Here is a 27,823-nt window from a genome sequence, read left to right as displayed (position 1 = left end):
TCGGAAATTTCTCAATATTATATTATATTACTAGAACAGATACACCCATTATTTACATTTAAAATCAAAGACAATATTATTACTGCACAGGAAATTATATGTGGGTTTTTTTTCTCACGGAAAATTATTTTAGTTTCCATGTAGAGAAATTGAAAATGCCTGCAATGTAGGAGATTTTGAAACGGGTGATCCTGTGTGTGGAGGTCTGGCTATTTTTCCATGTTAGAAATATTGTTACGGAACCACATACGATACATCTACTGTATAATTAAATTCAGGTTCTCCATTTCTGTATATTCACCTAATTTTGACAGAACACTGTTTTACTTTAAGCACAAGATTTCCTGCCAGTGTGTTAATGTCATGATGTATGTACTGCTGTCATTCAAACAAAAAAATTACCATCCTTCTTGTCAGACTTGATTTGATTTTACATATTTGTTATGCTAATTTGCTACAAAATTTGATTCAAGTCTCCACACAAAATCAATGAACGGCTGTTCATTGATTTTGTGTGGAGACCGTTTTTTAACCATTGGTGTTAGTTTATTGATAGATAACAGGTACACTCGTACTCACTGTTACACACTGGTTCTCAAGGAGCGGAGTGTCATACATCTTATGCAGGTGAGTATATGTCGGCACTGGGTAATGGTGCAGAAACACTGGAATCATTGTGGTTTACAGTTAATCGTAAGTCTCTCTGGAGCTAAGTAGAAGATCTCCGTGGCCATCTTGAGATAGGGCATGAAGACTTCCTGGAGAGCAGAAGACTGGAGTCCACACAGTAGTGCACTCCTCTTTTAATGGCTATAAGGCTTTGGGTATTCTAATAATGGGCTAGATGCATCATCGCTTGGAAAGTGATAAAATGGAGAGTGAAAAAGTACCAGCCAATCAGGTCCCACCTGCCATGTAACAGGCTGTTTTTGAAAAATGGCAGTTAGGAGCTGATTGGCTGGTACTTTTTCACTCTCCATTTTATCACTTTACAAGCGATGATGCATCTGACCCAATGTCTGCATTCTGTAGTATTTTCCTGTATATGGTAATCGGGCCAATGTAGCGCCAAAATATCCTATATAATCCTCTGAAACTGATTCAATTCTTACAAGAGAAGTTTGCACATATAGCCTGAAGATGACTGTTATTGGCCTGTGTTTTGCAGCCATTTTCAAACAGTACTTACAGGCTAAAATTATAGCAAAAGATATCTGGCTATTCTACCCATGCACCAAAGAGCTGAGTGTATCTAACATGGCCAAAATGCAGTAATAAGAAATTTGGTAACTGCTCAGACCACTTAGTAATGTCATCAAGGTGCATGAAATTGAGGGGTTCTTCTAAATAAAAAACACAGGTATCCCCCAGCACTCGGGATGACATCCGCAACAGGATTTGAAAACTACATGGTGGTAGATAATTCAGAGATCTCAGCTGCATATATTTGCAAAGATATGTCAAGCCTCCAGGCCAACTTCACAGCATCTCTGATACTGGAGGTCCCTAATACTAAGTCTAAGTTTGGGGCATGAAACCCCTCAACCCGGCGAGGGCCAGCCACACCAGTGCGGCACACCAGTGAGAAGCTAAAGTGTTAGTGACTGTTAAGCAAAAAGAAAAAACTATGTATTAAAAGGTGATACACAAGTGAGAGGTGTAATTAAAATGCTTAAAGGACTAGTATTAGTAGAAACATTATTTGAAAGTATTACAAAAAGTGCTAAATGAAATATTACAGTGTGCTACCCCAAAGCAGCCCAGCCCCACCTGTCCGAGGAGCACCGTGCCCCAAACTCATCCCAAACTCATCCCTAAGTACTTGGGCTAAACTTGTCGATCCATACAGGGGTATATTCAGTTAGGTGAAAACAGACCCAAAAACTGTAAAAAACGCCCTGCAAATTCGACAAAACATGTGGATCGGCAGCAAATTGGCCGTTTACGTGGTTTTCGCCCATGCAGATTTTTTGACAAGTCAGAAAACCGCACAGGCTTTGAATAGGTTGAATGTAAATTTGACCTAAAAATGGGCGAAAAGTGACGTTTTTTCGACTGGTCGAAAAAATGGCACTAATTGAATACCCCCCTAACTCTCTCTGGTCAATCCAGTAAGGTGAAAATTTGCGAAAGCAGTGGCGTAACTACTGCCCTCGCGGTGGCTTGGAGGCGCAGGGCTGCGGGGGGCGCCGCCACTGATTTAGCGCAGATTGACATGCGGACAAGCCGTCCGCATGTCAATCTGCTGTCTCCTTCCCTAGCCGCTGCTGTGAAGGAGGGACACGGAGGGCACAGCGCGCGCCTCTCCTGTGTCCCTCCTGCGTCCCTCCTGCGTCTCCGGCGTGTCTATTGAATGAAGTGCCCGTTCGTGAGCTCTGATTGGCTCACGAACCGGCACTTCATTTAACCGACACGCCGGAGACGCAGGAGGGACACAGGAGAGGTGCAACGAGCATGACACCCAGTGCATGAAACCCCTGGCAACGAGCATGACACCCTGAGCATGAAAACCCCTGGCACTGTACATGGAACCAAGAGCATGAAACCCCTGGCAACGAGCAGGTAATTTAAAAGTAATTAGAAGCCTTACTGTAGGACTTAATGTGTAATGGGCATTACGGTGTGTGGCATAATGTATCACGGACATTGCGGTGTGTGTCATAATGTGTCACAGGCATTATGGTGTGTGGCATACTATATCACGGGCATTGTGGTATGTGGTATAATGTCTCAGGGGCATTGCAGTGTGGCATAATGTATAACGGGCATTACGGTGTGTGGCATAGGGTATAACGGGCATTGCGGTATGTGTCACAGGCATTACGGTGTGTGGTATACTATATCACGGGCATTGTGGTATGTGGTATAATGTCTCAGAGTCATAGCAGTGTGTGGCATAATGTATCACGGACATTGCGGTTTGTGTCATAATGTGTCAGGCATTACGGTGTGTGGTATACTATATCACGGGCATTGTGGTATAATGTCTCAGGGTCACTGCGGTGTGTGTCATAATGTGTCACAGGCATTGTATGTGCTATAATGTATCAGGGGCATTGCAGTGTGTAGCATAATGTATAACGGGCATTGCGATTCCTGTCATAATGTGTCACAGGCATTACGGTGTGTGGCATAATGTGTCAGGGGCCTTATGGTGTGTGCATATTGTGTCATGTGCATTATTGCGTGTGGCATAATGTCTAAGGGCCATTGCAGTATGTGGCATAATGTATACTGGGCATTACTATAAGGAGGAAAAATGACAAATAATGTAAGAGGCATGAATCAGGGTGCAAAACTGGGGTATAAGGTAGTCTTTTCCTGCAATGCCACGCCCCTTTATGTGAAGCCACGCCCATTTCAACAAAGCCACACCCCTTTTGTGGCACGCGCGCAGGTTCATCCCTTTACTAGTGCCAATTATGGGGATGGGGGGGGGGGGGAGAAGCCGGAGAATTTTTTGCCTTGGGGGAGAAAAATTTCTAGTTACGCCACTGTGCGAAAGCATACTGTACAGTACATTGCACAAAAATTTGCATTCTAGAAATGTGATATCCAAATAGAAATGCCAATTTGCAGTAGTCGCGGTGAGGTTGCACAATTTTCTACAAAATTCGACCTGGCAGAAGTACATGAAGTAGGGAAACCATTCTGGACCCCCAAAACGGTGATAACAGAGAGAGCAGGACCATATAGAAGACAGTTAGTGGCCATAAGGAAAGTACTGGATTTTCTTAAAAGGTGTCAAATGGCTGATTCTTGATCTTTCTATTAATGATTCAAGAATGATAGCAAGCAAGTTCTATTCATCAAATTAACATTTTTTACCACAGCATTTCGGGGTACAGAAAAATGTCTGTATAGTATTTTTTTCAGTGTTTTTATACAAGTTTGTAAAAGTTGGAATAAACACGTTTACCTCCCATCTGCAAGTTCTAAAAACCCTTCTCCCATAAATGCAACACCTCCACATACCTTTACCACATTATTTTACCCATTATTAAGCTTTTTAGAGCAATTCACCTGAAAACTGACAGATTTTATTGGTCAAATTATGGTTTTTAATGCATAATTATTTATTAGGAGGGGTGTACTAGAGGTTCTGCACCAAACAGGTGTGAATGCCAAATTGCTTTCTCACAAATATTTAAAATGCCCGCTCTAATATATACTGCAGACGCCAGGCGCATCTTATTACCATATACGATAAAAGTGCGCTGTACATCGCAAAACACTGCATCCCATAAGAGAAAACAATACACCCACACATTATCTGAGTTCCAAAGCTCATTGATGTATATATTTGTTATTAAAAGGATATGGATTCAATATATTACAAAGTACAGTATACCTATAGTTACATGGTTACACTCACACAGTAAGCAGTTAAAACATACAGTTACATACAGTTACATACAGTTACAGTTACAGGCCAGCGATACAATTACCATATCTTTCAATGCATCCTCCTCTTAATATCTCTCTCTCTCTCAGCAAATAAATACAGGAACTGATCTGGCAATAACTCCATCATCGTCTAGTCCAAAACAGCAACTGCCCTCCTGTGTGATCAGCAATGTGTTATCTAGTTTTGGGGGGAGGGGACTTACTCATTCATGATGAGTCACTAGTCTCTTTGTATATGCTAAACAGGTTCAGCCTTGGGGACGTCCAAAGGGGCTGGCCTGAGCTTCCTGTCCACTACCTGTTTGGAATATCTATTGTTCTAATAAAAGTGATTTTAGCTTTTATACATTTAATCATAATTATTTGTTGCAATGTCCTACAACTTAATAACAAGTATCAAATGAATCTACACATTAATCTGGTTGCTTTAATAGTAAATATGACAGGTCTATCTTGCTTCGTTCAAATAATACACATACATGACATTACTTCATTATATAATTTTAAATCATCATGATGTCTGGCGCTTGATATTATTATAATTATGTACTGTATGAAATAAGTGTCGAATCGATCTCTGTGGCATGTCCGTGTAAATGCGTGTGTTACCATATATTGCTGTGCTCGCTGCGCGTATTAGCAAGTATAGCGACTCATAATTTGTGTAGTTTGTATGTTCTTTTTATGTAATATTTTTGACTTCGACACAGGTGTCCAAACATTTTTACCTTAGAGCAGAACAGATTTTCCCACACACAAAAAAAAAAAAGGCGAGGCAAGTTCTGGAATTGGATTGCAAATATAATTTTTAGTGCGAGTTTGCTGTGAGAACAGCTCATAGGACCCAAGTCGCATCTAATTGGACTGACCCGTTTGTGTCGTTGAAAATGTCTTTCCAATACAAGTTTGTCAGCATACAGTAGGTTCAGCATATGTATTAAATGAAAGAATGCATAAACATTGCGGAAGCATTAGCCTTTTGTCTGTCTTGTTCTAAGCCAAGTATGTGGCACACTTTGGCACCTGACCCATTGCTATCATGGCATATAAAGTGCAGCAACAACTGGAGTTTCAAAAATTGTCCATACCAGTATCATAGTTTTTAGAAACCATTTAAAGGCTGTAGGGAAGTGACCGGAGGTAGTAAGGAATTCCATAAGTAGGCAACATTTAGTAAAAACATTGCTTTATTTATTGTCTTTGTTTTTCCTCTTCTTCTTGGATATGCCACAGAACAGATCTTCTGTGTGCATAAGATGTATCCGCATAGCAGTTCTGTACCAAGAGCATGAAAATGAAAATCTCCCTAAATGCATACTTGCCTACCTTCCCGGAATGGCCAGGAGGCTCCCGAAAATCAGGTGTCCCTTCTGGCCCCCCGGAAAGGTGGGCAAGTCTACCGCTTTCCTAGACAGCCCTCTGCACCCCCCCCCCCCTTGGCTGCCCGCAGCAGAGAACAAGTGGGCAGTCCGAGGGGAATACGATGAGGTGATTCGCGCTGAGTCATACTGTCATCATCATACTGTAGTTTCGCTCCCCCCCCCCCGCTATAAGGTGCCAGTTTTCTTGGCACTGTCTAGCGGGGGGCGGGGCCACAATGCCATGCCCCTGGACTGACCACTTCCCCGCCGGCCATGCCCCAATTAGCTTACCATGCCGTCATCTCCCGGAGGAGGGTGCAGCAAGGTAGGCACGTATGCCTATATGATATACAGACTATGGTAAATATGACAGAAGGAAGCCAGTAATAAACAGCAAACAGCAGTTTATATACTGGAATTTGCAGGGGATTGCGCCTTGTGTGCCACACACATTCCAGTAGAAGGAATGTTTTCCTTTGGTAACCAAGGGAAGCCATGCTATTAGCTGCATCAGTTACAGAGACCAAAGGGAGCCTGACAGTAAAGCCAACGTAGGACTTTTAATGAGCTATTATAAACTGTAATGCCTTAAGGGATTTCTATGTAAAACTACTCCTAAATGCTCTTATTCTTTAGATGTTTTACTCTGTTTTAGATGTTAAATGTGGGCAGGCAGAAGAGGAGTTAAACATATCTACAAGTTCCCATAAATATAAAGTTAGAACTGGGAGGTTCATGGTATCGTATCCTATAGACTTATTACAGGTATTTCACATCTTATGCTATCTGCAATGTCTATATATTATTTTTAGTACAGGTTGAGTCTCAAGTGTCCAAAATGCTTGGGACCAGGGGCGTAGGGAGGGCGGTTCCAGTGGAGCGCAAGCTCCAGGCGCCGAAAGCCCCAGAGGGTGCCACCGGGTCCCGGAGCTGCATGAACTGGAATGGTGAGCAGCAGAGCGGTGGGTCCTGTGAATCAGGGCCAGCCTGCCTCTCACGAATTAGCGTTTGATCTCCGGTGCGTAAATGGGGTGTGCTTGGGGGGGGGGGGGGAGAAAGAGACAGTGCAGCAGCAGCACCATGGTGAGCAGCGTGCGCCGTGCAGGGATTTGGGAGCGTGGTGTGGGCGGAGTGGGAGCTGACTGGGCAAGTTCCAATAGTTGCCGTCCCTCTTCTTTCTCCTGCAACGGAAAAGTAGAAGCACCTATGTTAAAGGTGTGTCCCCTTTACTGAGCTCTTACACGTAGCTCAATTTCATTATGAATAATACTGCTCTGCACTCCCCCATGCTCCAGTATGTATCATTATGTACACCTTCCTCTCCCCCCTCAAGCTACAATGTGTGTGTGTGTGTGTGTGTGTGTGTGTGTGTGCCCTCTTATACTGTCCCACGCCCCAGTGTCACCCCCCTGAAGCTACAGTGTGTGTGTGCCCTCTTATACTGTCCCAGGCCTCAGTGTCACCCCCCCCCCCCCAAAGCTACAGTGTGTGTGCCCCCTTCTACTGTCCCAGGCCCCAGTGTGTACAGTATGTAACCATGAACTCCACACACACACACACACACACACACACACATGCTAAAGTGTGTCCCCCGTCTTGCACTGTCCCAGGCCCGCATTCCTGGTATCTTTTTAGTTTTATCAGACTGCAGTTAATCATCAGTTTCATAAGAGCCGGTGGACCTGCTGTGGCTCTAATAGCCATGCAGACCGGACATTCACTAAGTTGGAAAGCAGGTGCCTCCAGCAACTAACGTTGTGTAGACAATGCCGGGCGCCCACTACCGAGTCCCGGCTACTTTAGTGACGTCCTGCTCCCAGCTCCTTCACTGACCTCCATAGCGGCTTCCCCCAGCTCCCGTCTGTAGGGTAAGCAGAGCCGGCGCTACCATTAGGCAGCTTTAGGCAGCTGCCTAGGAGCGCCGGCACCTGAGGGGGCGGCTGTGAGGCTTATGGCATCATAAGGGTGTCTCTCAAAGAGACATCCTTATTTTACTTATTGCTGGTGGCGGCCGTGGTTTGCATAACCAGCGGCCGCCACTTTCTGCACCTCCCAGCTGCTGTCTGGCTGAGTCTACAGACATGTCATAGTCTGGTGCAGCGCAGCCAGCAGCAGCAGCAGCAGTGTCCTCCGTCCGCCCCCCTTTCCTTCTCTTAACAGTGAGTGGCTCCCCCGGTACAAGCAACCAATGTTCTCCTTCCCGTACCTAGGCTCCGCCTCCTCCTATGAGGCTCCGCCCTTTTTTCCTCCTTCGGTCCTGATTGACTTTCTTGAGCTTACCCTGCTTGTAGTCCTCTGCAATTCTATGGGGGGGGGACCATGATGACTGACAGGAGACTACAGGACCTCCTTCAAGCAGAGGTAAGTATCTTATGGTGATTTTTACTGTTATCTGTGGTTTATTAATATAATCTGGGGAGGCGGGTATTGCAGTAATATTATGTGGGGTGGGTGTGTAGTACTATTATTGAGTCGAGAATTAATGTTTTATTTTGGTATATTGTAGTCATTTGTGGGTGACTTAAAGTTATGTGTGTGGGGGGGGGGGAGGCTGTGCTAATATTTTGTGGGAATTCTTTAAGAGGATGTATTGATGTTTAACATGTAGATAGTGCTGTAAAGGGTTTATTCATGTAGCAGAGAAAAGCCCTGTCACAAAGAAGCCGGGATACGGGTGATAGGGTTGTGGGGAAGCGTCACAGAGGAGCTGGAATACAGGTGACGGGATGGGAGAAAATGGCACAAAGAAGACAGAAACAGCTGATGGGATAGGGGAAGCAGCACAGAGGAGCTGGGGTACAGATGACGGAATGGGAGAAGCTGCAAATAGGATTCGGGACACAGTGACATAATAGGAGGAGGTGGCACAGAGAAGCCGTGATATGGGTGATATGGTGGAGGGGAGTGGCACAGAGGAGCAGAGTTGCAGGTGACAGGTTGGGGGAAGTGGCACAGAGGAGCCGGAACACAAGTAACAGGATGGGAGAAAACGGCACAAAGAAGACAGGAAACGGGTGATGGTATAGGGAAAGCAGCACAGGTGAGCCAGGACACAGGTGGCGGAATGGAAGAAAACGATACAGAAGAGCTTGGAAATGGATGATGGGATGGGAGGAAGTGGCACAGAGGAGTCGGGATACAGATGACAGAATGGGAGAAAGCGGCACAGTAGCCTCGACACAGGTGACAGGATGGGGGGAGGTGGTACAGAGGAGCTGGCATACAGGTGATGGGATTGGGACAAGCGGGACAGGGGATTCGGGACACAGGTGACGGGAAGGGGGGAGGTGGTACAGAGGAGCTGGCATACAGGTGATGGGATTGGGACAAGCGGGACAGGGGATTCGGGACACAGGTGACGGGAAGGGGGGAGGTGGTACAGAGGAGCTGGCATACAGGTGATGGGATTGGGACAAGCGGGACAGGGGATTCGGGACACAGGTGACGGGAAGGGGGGAGGTGGTACAGAGGAGCTGGCATACAGGTGATGGGATTGGGACAAGCGGGACAGGGGATTCGGGACACAGGTGACGGGAAGGGGGAAGCGGTACAGAGGAGCTAGGATACAGATGATGGGGTGGGGGCAGAGAAACCGGGGCACAGGTGACGGGATGGGGTGATAGGATAAATTTTGCCTAGGGTGCCCAGAAACCTTGCACCGGCCCTGAGGGTAAGACATCAACTCCACACTCCACCAGCAATGCAGAGTTTGGGGCCAATTACTGTGTGGCGGTGCTGCTTAATGTGCAGGGGGCGTTACTAACTTACTATTGTGTGAGCAATATGTGTATGCGGCACTAACTTGGCATAATGTGAATGAGACAACTTTTTTCTGTTTGCTTCAGGCCACCTCCCAGTAACCGCCATGAATGCCCATCACTTTGCCTCTCAATTTCTGATGCTGTCTGTCCTGAACGCAGCAGTATCTTTGGGTGTACACTCAGAGTAACACATACACCCATGGGCATAACTATATTGGGTGCAAGGGGTGTCATATGGGCCTAAAGGCCTAGGGCTGCCTGTACCCAGGTTAAAAGTTGCATACCAAATTCCCAGAGTTGCCTGATAAGCAATTGGGGTTGATTCATATCCCAGCCTGAATTGTGAGACATGACCTTTTCAGTGAGAAGTGATAATGTCGATATTATCTTAAACTAGTGATGCGCACCGGAAATTTTTCGGGTTTTGTGTTTTGGTTTTGGGTTCGGTTCCGCGGCCGTGTTTTGGATTCTGACGCGTATTGGCAAAACCTTACCGAAATTTTTTTGTCGGATTCGGGTGTGTTTTGGATTCGGGTGGTTTTTTTCAAAAAACCCTCAAAAACAGCTTAAATCATAGAATTTGGGGGTCATTTTGATACCATAGTATTATTAACCTCAATAACCATAATTTCCACTCATTTTCAGTCTATTCTGAATACCTCACACCTCACAATATTATTTTTAGTCCTAAAATTTGCACAGAGGTCGCTGGATGGCTAAGCTAAGCGACCCAAGTGGCCGACACAAACACCTGGCCCATCTAGGAGTAGCACTGCAGTGTCAATCAACACAGGATGGCACTTCAAAAAAATAGTCCCCAAACAGCACATGATGCAAAGAAAAAAAGAGGCGCAATGAGGTAGCTGTGTGACTAAGCTAAGCGACACAAGTGGCCGACACAAACACCTGGCCCATCTAGGAGTGGCACTGCAGTGTAAATCAAGACAGGATGGCCCTTCAAAAAAATACTCCCCAAACAGCACATGATGCAAAGAAAAAAAGAGGCGCACCAAGGTCGCTGTGTGACTAAGCTAAGCGACACAAGTGGCCGACACAAACACCTGGCCCATCTAGGAGTGGCACTGCAGTGTCAGGCAGGATGGCCCTTCAAAAATATTGTCCCCAAACAGCACATGATGCAAAGAAAAATGAAAGAAAAAAGAGGTGCAAGATGGAATTGTCCTTGGGCCCTCCCACCCACCCTTATGTTGTATAAACAGGACATGCACACTTTAACGAACCCATCATTTCAGCGACAGGGTCTGCCACACGACTGTGACTGAAATGACTGGTTGGTTTGGGCCCCCACCAAAAAAGAAGCAATCAATCTCTCCTTGCACAAACTGGCTCTACAGAGGCAAGATGTCCACCTCATCATCATCCTCCGATTCCTCACCCCTTTCACTGTGTACATCCCCCTCCTCACAGATTATTAATTCGTCCCCACTGGAATCCACCATCTCAGGATGGATAGTATACTTAATGGATGACGAGTGACGACACAGAGGTAGGTACAGCAGTGGCCTACTGTACTGCTATATACAGTATACTGGACCTGGTGGACACTGTCAGCAAACTGCTAAACTAGTCTAAAAAAAAGGCACCACAGGTATACAATGTAGATGGATGGATAGTATACTTAATGGATGACGAGTGACGACACAGAGGTAGGTACAGAAGTGGCCTACCGTACTGCTATATACAGTATACTGGACCTGGTGGACACTGTCAGCAAACTGCTAAACTAGTCTAAAAAAAAAGGCACCACAGGTATACAATGTAGATGGATGGATAGTTTACTTAATGGATGACGAGTGACGACACAGAGGTAGGTACAGCAGTGGCCTACCGGTCTGCTATATACAGTATACTGGACCTGGTGGACACTGTCAGCAAACTGCTAAACTAAAATGCACCACAGGTATAGGAATGTAGATGGATAGTATACTTAATGGATGATGACACAGAGGTAGGTACAGCAGTGCACTCTGCACTGTACTCATCCTATATAATATTAATTATACTGGTGGTCCCCAGTCCCCACAATAAAGCAGCACACAGTGAGCACAGATATGGAGTGTTTTTCAGGCAGACAAACGTATACTGGTGGTCACTGTCAGCAAAACTCTGCACTTTACTCCTGCTATAGCTGCTCCCCAGTCCCCACAATTAAGCAGTGTGAGCACTCAGCACAGATATATCATGCAGCACACTGAGCACAGATATGGTATGGAGCATTTTTTTCAGGCAGAGAACGGATAAAAACTAAACTCTGCACTGTACTCCTCCTAACAGCTGCTCCCCAATCCTCCCCACAATTATAGTAATAAACAAGCAATCAAATCAACTGTCTTCTACTAAACGGAGAGGACGCCAGCCACGTCCTCTCCCTATCATCTCCAATGCACTTGTGAAAATGGCAGCGACGCGCGGCTGCTTATATAGAATCCGAATCTCGCGAGAATCCGACTGCGGGATGATGACGTTCGGGCGCGCTCTGGTTAGCCGAGCAAGGCGGGAAGGTTCGAACCTGCCTCGGACCCGTGTAAAAAGGGTGAAGTTCGGGGGGTAGAAACCGAACCCGCTCATCACTATCTTAAACCATAAAGCTATACCTCTAAACACACTCTTACCATTGAGCCGCTGCGGCCGATAGAACTAATACACACGCTACGCACTTTGCACGCTATTTGCGTACAGAGTCCCGTACGTCATACGTACTTAGCGTACAAAACGCTGCGCTGGGGGTACAAAGTACACACAGCGCGCACACAATCAGTTGATAAACTTTAAACCTTGTTTGTGATGCAATGCAATGTTATTCTTACACTCTAAACCTTGTGCCGCAAAGCACTGCAATGATACACTTTAAACCTTTACGCAGCGCTGAAGGTATAAAATACCCGCTATGCGTACACACCTTATCAATACACTTTAAAACCTTATATAGTTAAATACACTTTAAACCTTAGCAGGGAAATGAGGACGCAACACCAATTTGTAGTAAACCGCTGGGTTCTAACACCACAGTGGATTATTTGAAAGGGGATAACAGTACAAGTTATACACTACAGACCTAACCAGATAAATCTACAACAGAATAATGGCTACAGTCAATGTACATACGTGAGAATGTTCGCTTGCGCAACCCGGCCGGTCCTCCGCTTATCAGGTAGAAAGCGTTCAGAGTCTTCTGACCAGCCAGGCAGCAACAGGCTTTTTATACACAACTTCCATATACAATACAATGGTCACTGTAATCCCTTTGTCTATTGGACACAGAGATGCATCTTTACATTACAGGAGAGGTCATAGGTTGATTTGAAAAGATGGGCGATGTCTTTCTCAACTGCTCTTGTGGGTGGTATCCTCTGGATTCCCGCCGCAACATAATATACAGTAAATACAGTTTATATCTATATTCTACTTCTGCACATAACTATACGCAGGAACATGCAATCTTTCTCTAACCAACACCGGAATGTTACCCTTAAAATACCCTACAGCTGGATACTAGACATCACCTTATAACCTTTGTCTGTCCCTTCCAATCATTTAAAGGTGAATCCCTTAGTCCTGGAATCATTTAAACTGTTGATACTTGCTGATGTGGTGTAGGGGAACTATGTGTACAAAATGCACTATTTGGGTTAAATATGTAATGTTCTGATAACCCTCTATGCGCTCACAAACTCCGCTGTAAATACCCATACCACGCGCATGATCGCAGGAGCGATCCTATGCAAATTGCGGATATGTGCACGCATGGCGGAATAAGTGCACGCGCAGCGGGCATGTGTATGGGGTTAGTACATGGTGTATGCATTACAATATTTTTCGACTTTGACAGTCCACCCTTTGGCAGTCAACAATTACTGCCACCATCTAAACATTAAACAGAAAAATATACAATACAATATCTACTGATGATTGGGTGGTAGGAGGAGAGGTGTAGGTGGGAAATGTATAACCTAGTTAGATAGTTAAAGCATGTATGTATGAATCCATGTCTGGGGGGCATGTATCATCGTGCCGTATATGTTCTAGATAAGCTTCGAGGTATTGCGAAGTATACATTAAATCCTTCTCATCCCGTATTAAGGGTCTGTAAGTGGGCCAACAAACACTACCGAGCTCTTTTCGGCTTCTTGTTCAAACAAATGGGGTGCACATTTAGATGATGATACATGGAGGGGGAACATATGTGTGTGCTAATATATGTGGATATCACCTGTCGACTATGTGTGTCACTAACTGAAGGTTGTAGAGATGAAGATAAGACACATATGTACAATACATTCACATAACATTTGCGTAATCATTCTTGGGTGTTGATCGAAGTCTCTTCTGGATGGGTGTATTTTTGCTGAGGGAGAAACACAGGAAAAACGGGTGAAAGAAACGGGCCGTGGAATTCATTTGCAATCCTTATCACAACATCGTTTCTATAGATGGGTCACAAATTAAATCTGCTGCTGTACCAATGCCCCTGCTCCTTAAACTCATTAATTTTGTACTGCGCTTGCGCCGCGTTAAAATTCGAACACACCTAAATATCAAGCCAATAATTATGACGACTCCCAGGATACAAAGGAGAAACTTTTCTACACTCATAATAACATTTTGAGCCCATTCTCCTAATCCTGAGAACCAATTGCGTGGGTTCAACCATGAGACCCAGCCGGTCAGTTCATTACTCACAGCAGTCAGGGTAAGGTTGTGTCTCCTTCGGAACTCCCACTTCAACTGCAAGATATCGTCCATCTTTTGATCAATGATCTCAGTTGGGTCATCAGTGCTGTTTGTAATATACGTGCAGCACTTCACACCATATTGAGTTGCCAGTGTGACACAGTACCCGCCTGTCACTGCTGTGATATAATTGAGGACCATCCTGTGCTGGATCAGTTCCGTTTTGTAAGCTTGCAACTCCCTTCCTGTATACCTGAAGGTGTCATCATACATCTCAGTGATATTATCTATCAGGTTCGCTAGCGCATGGATGTACCTATAATTTATAATTCCTCTGGCAGTACGGGTGATGTCTAATGCGAGAAGGAATTGAATCCCGGTGGATTCGTGGATCAAATCAGAGGCTACGTGCTCTGTCCTATCTATGAGGTGTCTCTTAACGATGTGTTCATAATGAGTATGAGTATAAGGAGCTTGAGCACTGCGGTGAACGTCTTTCATCTTATCATGGGTTATGGTCATAACCTCTGGCAACACTCTTCCAATGTAACACAATCCCTCTGAGTTTGGGGCAAGCCACTTATACGCTTTCCTCCCACATATGAAATAAGCATCATCGGGAAGAACATATGGGACAGAATATGACATTACCATATTGCAAACTTTCCAAGTGAAAAATCCTATCCCTAACTCTCTCATCTGTTCAGTACACGTATCAGGCTGTATGATATGCACACAGTACCCTGGTGATACTTCTCCAACCCGCATGGTCTTACTTCCTTGAGTATACCTATACCAAAAATACCTTCCACTGTTGGCTATTTGGCGTATAAGTTCAGAGTCTACGGGTATCCTATCAGCTCTGTGCGAAAATGCCATGGTTTGGTTATTCCATGTCACCTCCCAATTTCCCGGCTTTCGGGAATTGGAAATGTTGAAACATACTAAGGATCTATCTACATGGTACTGGTGGAGCTTCAAACTAGGGGGCCTAGAAATATTAAATTTCTTGTCCACCGGTCTCCCACCCCGTAATTCGAGTACCTCATCTATTGCTAAAGCGTACGGTACTAATCCTGACTTGCTCTGACCTTGAGGTACTTGTGAGCACACCCAGCATTCTGTCTGGTTTAAGACCTTACCCACTAGTAAGTGGTAATCACTCAATGGATGACGGTCCATGTTGATATTAAGGCTGGACTGACATCTCTGGATGCACCCATCCTCAACTATGTTTTCACAATTCCTACAAATGCAATTTTCCTCAGCCAATAACCCTTCACAGTACCTCCTAGTTTCCTGACTACCAGATCGTTTTCTGATACTCTCCTTTGCTCGATGAATGTGTTGCTCTTGGAGTTCTACAAATCCGTCCTTGCCATCAGAATCTATTCCAGATCCTTTCTCGACCTCACTGGTACTCTCACCGAAACAGACTGTTCTCGTCAACAACAGGATTAACAGGAAAACCCGTAATGCAGTCTCTTGGGGTAAGTCTATCTTGTTAGGGGGAGAGAAAGGGAACAAGAAGGGGGAGGAAATGGGAGATGGAGAAAATAATAAAAAGGAAAAAGAAAAACTGGTGCGAAAACCGCCTCTGGTCTTGTTGTTCTCCGCGCTCAGGTGCCGTGACAACAGTCCTGCCTCTCAGCCTTCCCGAAAACAGACACTCCAGTGATACGATGTTCTCTCCGAGTCAGCGACCTTTCTATAGGGAACATAAATCTTACATTACATTGTGTTTAACTGTTGTGTATTATCAGTTGTGTGAAGTAAACCATCCATGGAAAATGAAAAAGAGAGAGAGAGAATAATAAAAAGATAATTTGTCAGATTTGCGTTCACCATCAGGTTGTTACATCATCATGTCTATCGGTATCTATGCACAGTCTCCCTTCACCAGTATTTCCACTCTCCACCCTTTGTGCATGGCCAGGCACAGTGATGCTGGTGAGATATACTGGGTTTGGGCAGACCTCTGAAAAGACCGAGTAGACATGTGACGTTTGAGCTGTAATTCTGTCGGTGAACGTCAGAGATGAAGAGGAAACTTTGAAGACAAATAACAGAGTTTAGTAACAAAGAAGATTTTACAAAGTTTGACATCTGGATTTGGCACTACGGGGAATGATTCCCTAATCAGTCTGTTCCCTTAAAAAAATTCTATGTGTGTTATATCTCTACTGGGACTATCCCAGCCCTCAATCCAGTGTCTTGTCCATTCTAAGTTCTTAGGGAACCCGGTATCTTTGAGATAATTTCCTCTCCCTGTGATGGACATGCTTCTAAAACAGTGAAATGCAATATTAGTCTTCGTGGGTATTTTAACATATTTTGTGCTTCCTGGGTGGGAGCACTCTATATGTATACCATCTCTAACAAAACTCCTGTTAAATTACTTAGAGGTCACTTCTGCTAGAGAGAGAGAAGCAGAAGTTTAGAATCCTCCTCCTAATCTCCGTAAATTCTGTCAAAAGGGTAAAGTTGCATTTATTCTGTTCTTCCCATTAACCGAATCTGTGTTTTTCTATACTGTATCGTGATTCCTTACTATATGTCCCTTGATCCTGTCTATGTGTTTAATAACGTGGCTTATTTATTCTGTCTAGGGGTCTATATTGGCTATGTGCTCTACTACTCCTACAATCTCTAGCAAAATGTCCTTCATTTTTACAAATGTAACATATCTTAGGTCTTTTGTTACTACTAGGGTTTTGGGGTTTGGGCTGATGAGACTTTGGTGTAAGAGCCTGCATACTTTCAATCCTCAACCTCTCCTCTCGCAGTTTTCTACGCCTAGCAATATTCCTATGGTGTTCAGTTGCGCACTCTCTAAGGCAAGCTACTGTGACCCCTCTCCAACCAGGCAAAGAGGTTTGTACTCTGTCCCTCACTGTTTTATCGAGTCCGTCCATCAGCACAGAGACAACCACCTCTGTAATTTTCATCATTCCCTACATCCGATACCCCTATGTATCTATCCATTATGTGTAGGGCCCGATGGAAATATTCAGATGCCATTTCGTTATCCCTCTGCTTTATGGAGAAAATTTTCCTCCATTTAGCAGTTGTGGGGAAATACAACTCTAGTTGTCTGTTAATTTGTTCTATATTTTCCTGATTGTTTCTGTCAGTCATAGGACTATCCAATTCTAATCTACAATCAGTGATTCATTTTAGGGTGTCAATATTAGGGGGTAGGCAGGCTTTCAAAAATGTCCGCCAATGTTGGTTTGTTGGTTCATACACATTACCCAGATCTCTGATAAATTTCTGACATCTGGCTAAATGCTTCTGAGGGTCGGGGAATTCTGAAATGATTGATCGCAGCTCATCTCTGGGCCACGGGCAATACATTGCATTATTCCTGGTGAGGACTACTTCCTGTCTATCGGTTCCCCCATTGGGAGTTACTATTTCCAAAACAGGGTGTAATCCTACCGTTCCGTAATCTGTTTACTGTGTGGTGGTGTTGTTTCTGTGCAATGAACTGTCTCATACTTACCGGTAGCTGTGACCTCACCAGTTCTTTCATTAGGGAATATTGTTACTGCACTACTTGGTTGGACAGGTCCCACCTGAGTTTCCTGCAACATGACTGCTTGGAGGAGAGCTGCGATTTGGCTGAATCCTTCATCTTCCTGTGACCTAAAACCTTGGAAAGACTTCAAAACAGGATACATTTTGCAAAAGTTAGGGTTAATATACATTGCTCTTTCATATTACTATCATTTACGGATGTATCATTGACTGTAGCCTTCTGTTCCCCTTCGACATGTGTTGACAATGGTGTGTTTGTGTTCTCATTCCCGCTAGGTTTGGAACCGGTTGCATATGTTAATTTCTCTTGCATATTGCCCTCTTGCTGCCATAAATTTAAACAGTTTGTGTGTCTGACCCTTTTCTTTTGGGACTTTATCAGACATATCCTAACCCTTAAATTCTGCAACACCTCTGGTTCAAAACTGCCTACCCTAGGGAATGGTTCCCTATCTTCCGCAGTCATACGTTCCCATTCATTGCATAAAACCTCTGTGTGTGATCCATACTTCTCACACATTATGTACCTCGCTGACCCTTTGGGCCGCGGAACATCAACCTGAACACTGGTTGAACGTCCCTTACTTGAGCAACTGGCTCCCATATTTTGCAGGTATTGCCTTCTCAGCTAATTCCTACAAAAAACCAAAATACTCAATATAAGGCAACGGTGAAAGTTCAACGAGTGCTTTCACCCACTCACGCCACCGTTGGCCAATACTACCATACACTGTTGATAGCGCAGGCAATGTACCCAACCTCGGGCCCCTGTGTAACCTCTATTTACTGAAAGTATATGGGAGTGACTTACCCTTCCCAGTAAATATTGGTTGTTGGAGATTTCCTGAGTGACCAGCGAAACTCCCTTAAAACAAAAAAATTTTTTACACAAATCACGCTTGCGTATGCTACACCCAGCGCTAATGATACCGCGATTTTACGCAAAGCTCGTAAAAAGGGTATCACGTTGCGCTAAGTATTGCACTCACGAACGTGCGGTCCAATCGCACAGCGTATAGGTAACTGTTACTTATCCGCCGTGCGACCAATGGAATCGTTTTTCAGGCTGCGAAACCTCAGCCGGAGCGTATCAATCAAATGGCCTATATGGGTTTCTTTGCTAACCCCTTGTGGTTGCGGCACCTAAACAAAAACCTCGCTGACCTTTTGGTCTGCGGTACTCTAAACCTTCGCTGACCTTCTGGCCTGCGGTATCTGCTACCTTGCTCCTTTGTACTTTAATCAATGTTAACGTGAGCAAGCCACTCTCACGCCACCAAGTGTCCACTCACCTGGTGTGGTCTCCTACGGGATCCCGAATTCCCTGGGTCCTCAAAACCTTTATTGTTTGCACACTCACGCTCGTTCACTTATATACACTTTGGTTTTTCTGTACAGAAAATTAACTTTCATTCAGGTGAACAGCCTTAGTACCAGAGGTAATGCAGTAAAAAAGGTTTTATTTAAACTAAATCTTGGACACAGCAATTTGTGCTATTACCGCGTGGCTATCGTTTTGCGCCTAAACTAAACACTGCTATTGTGTAATTTGGACTTAGCGGTCGTATCTTTACGCACGTTGCGTAAACACGCGATCGTGCGTACGTCTTCACGTTGCGTACGCAGTCCCGTCCTTTGTCCGAGACACGTGTACAAAGACCGTACGTCCGCAATAGTACAAATCCCACACTTCTATAACTGTAAGCGATATTACCTATAATCGCTCACTTAACACAGCACACAGTTTCTTCTGTATAAACCCTTACAACTAGGCCAGACTGTACTTGTGTTTTTACGTTTTACTCCCTTAATATCTAGTCTATATTTTAACTAAATAGCAACAAATTCCTCAGCACTGGTCAAAATGAATCTAATAATCAATACTCATGGCAACAATGCGAGCAGATATGCAAAGTACAAAATACAGGTGTATGCGTGTGTTGTGTGCGCATTTGGCGCCAAACAGAAATTTAGACTTTAAAAATAGCTTTGTATATTTACCTTACGGATCCCACCAGCATCCCTACAAACCATGCAGAGCAGACGCTTATCTTATCAGCAATTGATATAGAGTTTATCAGAGTATCCACCAACCAGGAGAAGGCTTACATGGATACCTGTCCGCCCTTTGCTGATAGATAAAGTCTGCTGTAAGGTCTAGGCTGTGGGTATGAGGAAAAACAGGACGATGTCCCCAATTGATAATGTCGATATTATCTTAAACCATAAAGCTATACCTCTAAACACACTCTTACCATTGAGCCGCTGCGACCGCTAGACCTAATACATACGCTACGCACTTCACACGCTATTTGCGTACAGAGTCCCGTACGTCGTACGTACTTGGCGTACAAAATGCTGCGCTGTGGGTACAAAGTACACACAGCGCGCACACAATCAGTTGATAAACTTTAAACCTTGTTTGTGATGCAATGCAATGTTATTCTTACACTCTAAACCTTGTGCCGCAAAGCACTGCAATGATGATACACTTTAAACCTTTACGCAGCGCTGAAGGTATAAAATACCCGCTATGCGTACACACCTTATCAATACACTTTAAAACCTTATATAGTTAAATACACTTTAAACCTTAGCAGGGAAATGAGGACGCAACACCAATTTGTAGTAAACCGCTGGGTTCTAACACCACAGTGGATTATTTGAAAGGGGATAACAGTACAAGTTATACACTACAGACCTAACGAGATAAATCTACAACAGAATAATGGCTACAGTCAATGTACATACGTGAGAATGTTCGCTTGCGCAACCTGGCCGGTCCTCCGCTTATCAGGTAGAAAGCGTTCAGAGTCTTCTGACCAGCCAGGCAGCAACAGGCTTTTTATACACAACTTCCATATACAATACAATGGTCACTGTAATCCCTTTGTCTATTGGACACAGAGATGCATCTTTACATTACAGGAGAGGTCATAGGTTGATTTGAAAAGGTGGGCGATGTCTTTCTCAACTGCTCTTGTGGGTGGTATCCTCTGGATTCCCGCCGCATACATAATATACAGTAAATACAGTTTATATCTATAGTCTACTTCTGCACATAACTATACGCAGGAACATGCAATCTTTCTCTAACCAACACCGGAATGTTACCCTTAAAATACCCTACAGCTGGATACTAGACATCACCTTATAACCTTTGTCTGTCCCTTCCTATCATGCAAAGGTGAATCCCTTAGTCCTGGAATCATTTAAATTGTTGATACTTGCTGATGTGGTGTAGGGGAGCTATGTGTACAAAATGCACTATTTGGGTTAAATATGTAATGTTCTGATAACCCTCTATGCGCTCACAAACTCCGCCGTAAATACCCATACCACGCGCATGATCGCAGGAGCGATCTTACGTAAATTGCGGATATGTGCACGCACGGCGGAATAAGTGCACACGCAGCGGGCATGTGTATGGGGTTAGTACATGGTGTATGCATTACAATATTTTTCGACTTTGACAGAAGACTGTATAGTGGATGTTATAATGGTAAGGGGGCATGGTATTATGGCACAAAATGAACTGTAGGGCACTGTAATGGGTCATATTCTGATCTGCTCATTGTAATGTGGAGGGCACTATAATGTTACCTAATAAGAACTGGGGCACTTTAATGTGGCACAATATGAAATGGAGGCACTATATAGTGGCATAATATGAACTGGAGATATTGGACGGTATTCAGTTCTTTTCACCCCCTTCCACACCCGTTCTGTTTCTGCTGATGGGCGTGGCATTTCAGCTCGCCACCCCTGGAGTAGCGAGGGCACTCAACCCTTAACGCAGCTAAACATGATTACTTTGGGCGCAATATGTGCGATAACGGGGATCACTTTACAAAGGAGATTGGGTGTGATATATCATTTGAATACCGCCCATTGTTTCTTTAGGTAAATGGAATAGGTATCATATCCACAGCAACAGGAGATAATTCAGATCAAAACCAAATGAACATAGGCAGAGAAATGAACATACAGTAGCTAGGAAAAGGAGTAGCACAAACAAAACTCTGACGTAAATATGGGTGAAAACCTGGGATCCCATAATTCTCAAGCAGTATAGTTCAGGATAAAGACAGAGACTGACTCATCGCATACAAAAACAAAGGTGTTGGATATTAGGAAGGCTGATTTTGTGGGGATGGAGAAATGTGTTAGTGATTCTTTGGCAGAGTGGAGGAATTTGAAAGGAGTGCAGGAGAGGTGGGAAAAAATGAAAAAGTTCAATACTAAAGACAACAGATCTTTGTATGAAAAAGGTTAGGAAAAACACAAGGAATAGGAAGCCAGTGTGGTTTTCAAAAGAAGTAGCAAGTATTGTGAAAGCAAAAAAGATGGATTTTAGGAAATATAAGCAGATAAGGGAGATGTGCAAAGGCACAAGCTGAGGAGAAAATGGCCCAGTGAGTGGGTAAAGGGTGCAAAACTTTTTAAAGTTATATAAGCGAAAGGAGAATACTGAAAGAGAGGGGAAGGGGCCACAGTTAAGTTATAGGTATATTCAAAAAATGAGGTTGAGAGTAATGAGGTACAGTACATGAGGAGAAGGTCCTAACTGAACTCTCAAAACTGAAAGTGGATAAATCAAAAGGTCCAGATGGGATACATCCAAGTATACTAAAAAAGCTTAAAGGGGCACCATTAACAGAATTATTCAGTCACTAGCTACAGGAGTAATTCCAGAGGACTGGAAAGGAGCGAACATTGGGGGTAATTCAGAGTTGATTGCAGCAGCAAATTTTTTAGCAGTTGTGCAAAACCATGTGCACTGCAGGGGTGGCAGATATAACATTTGCAGAGAGAGTTAGATTTGGGTGGGTTATTTTGTTTCTGTGCAGGGTAAATACTGGCTGCTTTATTTTTACACTGCAATTTAGATTGCAGATTGAACACACCACACCCAAATCTATCTCTCTCTGCACATGTTAAATCTGCCTCCCCTGCAGTGCACATGGTTTTGCCCAACTGCTAACAAAATTCCAGCTGCGATCAACTTGGAATTACCCCCACTGTTTTGCTCATTAGCTAACAAATTTGCTACTGCGATCAGATCTGAATTAGACCCATAGTCTCACTGCACAAAAGTTCAAGCAAGGATGAGGCAAGCAACTACCGACCGGTGGGCCTTACATGCAGAAGTCACTAAGTAAGGAAACTGATGGAAACACTCTTTAAAAGCAAGAGTTGTAGATTATCTGAAATCCAGCAATTTACAGGATCCCAAACAGCATGGATTTACTGGGGCAGATCATGTAAAACAAATCTTATTGACTTTTTTGACTAAAGTAATAGATAAGGGGGTGGTGGGGGGTGGTAGATATAGCTTATCTAGACTTTAGTACTAAGATGGTTGAATTAATAATATTTTTGGTTGCAGGATAGAAAAAAGAGAGTTGTAGTTAATGGAGTGCACTCACAGAAGAGAAATGTTACCAGTGGAGTACCCCAGGGATCTGTACTTGGACCAGTGCTTTTTAATGACTTTATTGGTGAAATTGAAAATTGTTTTGAAGGGAAAGTATGCCTTTTTGCAGATATCACAAAGGTATGTAACGGGGCAGGCATACCAGAAGGGTGAAACAAATGATTGAGGATCTATGTAGACTGGAGGAATGATCAAGAACTTAGCAACTACAGTTTAATGAAAAATGCAAAATCATGCACTTGGGTATCAAAAATCCAAAGGCTAAATGTAATATTAACGGTACTAAAATGGAAACTACTGAGGAGGAAAGTGATTTAGAGGTAACTATTTCAGATTACTTGCAGGCAGGGAAGCAATGTAACAAAGCAATGAGGAAGGCTAGTCAGATGCTTGGTTGCACAGGGAGAGGAATCAGTAGCAGAAAGAAAGAAGTAATAATGTCACTGTATAGGTCATTGGTACGGCCTCATCTAGAATACCGTGTTCAGTTCTGGAGGCCATATCTACAGAAGGATTTTAAAACATTAGAGACTGTACAAAAAAGAGCAACTAAATGGTGCATGGCCTGCATCACAAAACGTACCACGAAAGACTAAAATCTCTTAACATGTATAGTTTGGAGCAGAGAAGGGAAATTGGGTTTGAGGTAACATTATGGTTAAAAAAGGGGCAGACTAGATGGGCCCAATGGTTCTTATCTGCCTTTAATTTCGATGTTTCAAATTCTGAGTTGCAAATTAACACTGGAGGGCACTGTAATGGAGCATAATATGAACTGGGAAACTACAGTATGTCATAATGTGATTACTGTGTTGCATAATGTGTACTGGCAGCCCTACAATGTGACATCATGTAAACTAGGGTGCTACATTTCATAAAATAAACTAGGGCACTGCTATGGTTCAGAAAATGAACTAGGGCACTATTATGGGGCATAAAATAATAACTGCTGCAGAGAGGTGTCGCTCAAGAAGCACTTGGACAGGGGCCCCTTCAATATGTTGCTATGGGGGACACACAGTTCTGGCTACGACCCTGCATGTCAGCAGTGGCCAAGCTGCGGCTCTTGAGCCGCACGCGGCTCTTTCTTTATTGAGCTGCAGCTCCTGCCTCCCGCTTCCTGACACTGGACGCACGGCAGCAGAGACCCCCCCTGATGGATACGGAGAATGCTTGATCTCCGTCTCTACACTTACAGAGCATGGCCACCGCAGCTATCTGTGAGCAGAGCCGCCTCCCCTGCTCCCCCTCCTCCAGCTCTGTCTTATAGGAGAGATAACATCTCTCCCAGCCTGCCCCCAGCCCACCCACAGTGCCCTGTGCTGCGAAGAGCCACAGCGTAGGGCGGGAAGCGGGATGGACAAGAGGACAGTTGGCCGGTGGATGCTGCTGCAAACGTAAGTATAACTCACACACACACACACACACACACACACACACACTCTCTCTCTCTCTCTCTCTCTCTCTCTCTCTCTCTCCCCCTCTTTGTAAAAGGGGACTCTGACAGCTATAATGTGTAAAATGGGGACTCTGCCTGCCGTAATGTGTAAAATGGGGACTCTTGCCTACCATAATGTGTATAATGGGGACTCTGCCTGCCGTAATGTGTAAAATGGGGACTCTTGCCTGCCGTGATGTGTATAATGGGGACTCTGCCTGCCGTAATGTGTAAAATGGGGACTCTGCCTGCCGTAATGTGTAAAATGGGGACTCTTGCCTACCATAATGTGTAAAATGGGGACTCTTGCCTGCCGTAATGTGTATAATGGGGACTCTGCCTGCCGTAATGTGTAAAATGGGGACTCTTGCCTGCCGTAATGTTTAAAATGGGGACTCTTGCCTGCCGTAATGTGTAAAATGGGGACTCTGCTTGACGTAATGTGTAAAATGGGGACTCTGCTTGCCGTAATATGTAAAATGTTTCAGTGTTTCTCGCCTCCAGTGTAAGTAAAAATGGGAGTGTGACACATGGTCATGCTCCTACGAACGTCATACTGAAGGCATGCACACAAAATGGGGCGCGGCCCTCTGTCAGTTAGGCCACGCCCCATTTTGGGGCGCACGCGCATCATTCCGGCTCTTTGGCTTGACTACAGATATTTTTCGGCTCTTTGCTTCTGACTGGTTGGCCACCCCTGCTGCATGTGTCGGATTTATTTCTTGCATGCACAGCAAATAGTTGTTCAGCTACATGAACATCGGCAATGCGTGCAGTTTTGTATGGAAGTCAGACTCTGGCCCATAATGAGGATGAAATATATTTATATCAAGTCATTATAAAGCGTTATAGCAGCACTGTGTAGTTGTAAGGGATTGACCGAAAACTGGCACAAAACTGGAAACTGAGACATGAAATGGAAGGATCTGGCTTATCAATGTATAGAGGAGTTAGGCTATAGAAAACAATTCCCTACATAAGCATTGAAAAGACTTAAAAGTACATGGCTCAACCCAGTGGCGTAAGTTCGTCCTAGACGCCCGGAGGCAAGATAAACATAGGTGCCCCCCTATATAGAGGCAAAAAATAATAATATATATATACACACACACACCAATATTGATCCTGCAGGCTATATATATTTATATATATATCCTGCCATTCTTTGCAAGCATACTGGCGTATGCATGAATAAATTTCCAAAGGACAGCTCTTGCGGTTAGAGCTATTCTTTGCCATGATACAGTAGAACTTCCCGGTGTATGATCCGGAGTCCTATCTGTGCATGCGTGGGCTGACGCGCCCCACTGGGGGGTGCTGGGAGGGGTCCAGTGGGAAATGTGATAGAAGCCCATCTAAAGATGGTGTTGCCCACCGCATCCAAGCCCTGGGGTCTAGGCTTGGTGGATAAGTAGTAAGCAGCCAAACCTCTGAAAACTGCATTTTTGGAGGTTTGGCTGCATTTTTAACCTTGTGCTAATGGTACATCCCAGCAGGCGCAGCAGACCAGTGCCAGTTTAGGGTCCACATGGGCCTGGAGCTGAAAGTGATGTAGGGTCTATTATGTGACCGATACTGCGGGAGGGTAGGCAATCAGTTTTCTGTCTGTCGGGATTCCTAGCGGTCAGGATACCGACGCCAGAATACCATCTCACAGGTGTGATTCCCACTCGTGGGTGTCCACAACACCAATAGTGGGATGAGAACCACAGAGACCACTGTGTTGCGAGCGCAACAAGCATGCTAGGGGCTTCATTGCGCACGCCCCCTGCCAGCATTCTGACGGACGGGATGCTGCTGTCAGGATGCTGACAGACTGCATCCCGTCTGTCAGTAAAACATATGTATTCCCTGCGGGAGGACAAGTAATTATGGGAGGGAGCTGGGGAGGGATGGTCGCGGGCGGGCAGAAGGACTTGGAAAATGGGGGGGGGGCAGATGGAGCAACAGAGGTCTGGAGGACGGGATGAGGCAGAATGGGGGTCATTGTATATATGACGAAAATGCAGATTCATTAAACGGGCATTGAAACGTTGCACTACTTCAATTGGTGTCAGTGTGCAAATCATTGGAGTGCCGCACCACCTCTATTTTGCTAAACTACTTTGCTGTGAGGGCACCCAATGTATTAGTCTATTATGTGGCTGTGCCGGACCCCTACCTCTATCTATATATACAAACATACATACAGTATACTGGCAGTGCACTTATACAGGGAGAAAGGGAGCATAGATGGATACCTTGTGTAGTGAAAGAAGGCTCTTCTCTCCTCCCCAATTACCAGAGGCAGAGCGCAATTAGGGAGTGGAATCCAAGGCAAGCGTGGTACCAGCTCTTGAACACCGCCTCGCACGTGTGTCCATCCGTCCCGTCCCCCCCCCTTCCCCACGGCAGCGGTAGCAGCAGCAGGCGCGCACCAGCGTACTCTCCCGGGGTTTGCGCTGTAGTGGCCTCTTTACAGCCCGCGGCTTACAGGAATGAGTCAGTTTCACTCAGTGCGGGCTGAACAGACGAACTCACATGGAGGCGAGGCGCCCTCTTCAGGCCAGGAGCCCGGCGGCAGCTGACTCCGCTGCCTCCCGGAGTTCCGCCTCTGGCTCAACCAGAGTCTTAAGGGGGGGAGAGATCCGTGCTTAAATTCTAAGCTATCTGACTAGATTGCTTAGAAATTAAGCACGGATCTCTCCGTGTGTAGGGTGCCGGCGATGCCAAATCTAGTGAGATCACTCATTTCACCGCTGGGTAAAATAAGCGGCCCCCTCGCTCAGCACACATTGCGCTGAGTGCTGAGCGGTCTGTGCTAGATCGCTCAGCACACATCTCCCTTGTGTGTACCAGGCTTTAACAGAAGGAACAAGAAGACCACAAGTGAGGAAGAAAAGGAGTAGATAGAATTGTCTGTGGACAGTAGCAGATAATACATTTATTGCACTCCTGGGTGGTAGATAATATAATATGATAGGGGAAGTGTAACCTGTATAAATACAGCTGCTCTCATATAACGGGCAGCAGCTTGTAAACCAGGCAGAGCAAATATTTCACAATAGGCAACAGTAGTATCCATTCATTCATGTTATTTATAGTAAGCGTTATTGAGGTTGCTATAAACTTTCACAATATATAGTTGAATACAACTTCATTTGTAGCCCGTTCCCTTATTAACTGCTCTTACACAGGAATTACTCCA

The 27,823-nt window shown here is 44.6% G+C and overlaps 1 protein-coding gene across 11 annotated transcripts in view; it reads left to right on the top strand.

The window, feature by feature from the left end:
* Window positions 1–27,823, top strand: part of ADCY7 (adenylate cyclase 7) — a 338,110-nt gene that overhangs the window by 159,717 nt on the left and 150,570 nt on the right. The window lies entirely within an intron of this gene.

The sequence above is a fragment of the Pseudophryne corroboree genome, chromosome 11, assembly GCF_028390025.1.
Source record: "Pseudophryne corroboree isolate aPseCor3 chromosome 11, aPseCor3.hap2, whole genome shotgun sequence".
Classification (NCBI taxonomy): domain Eukaryota; kingdom Metazoa; phylum Chordata; class Amphibia; order Anura; family Myobatrachidae; genus Pseudophryne; species Pseudophryne corroboree.
Note: the sequence above shows the minus strand (reverse complement) of the source record. Positions and strands in the feature narration are given on the sequence as shown.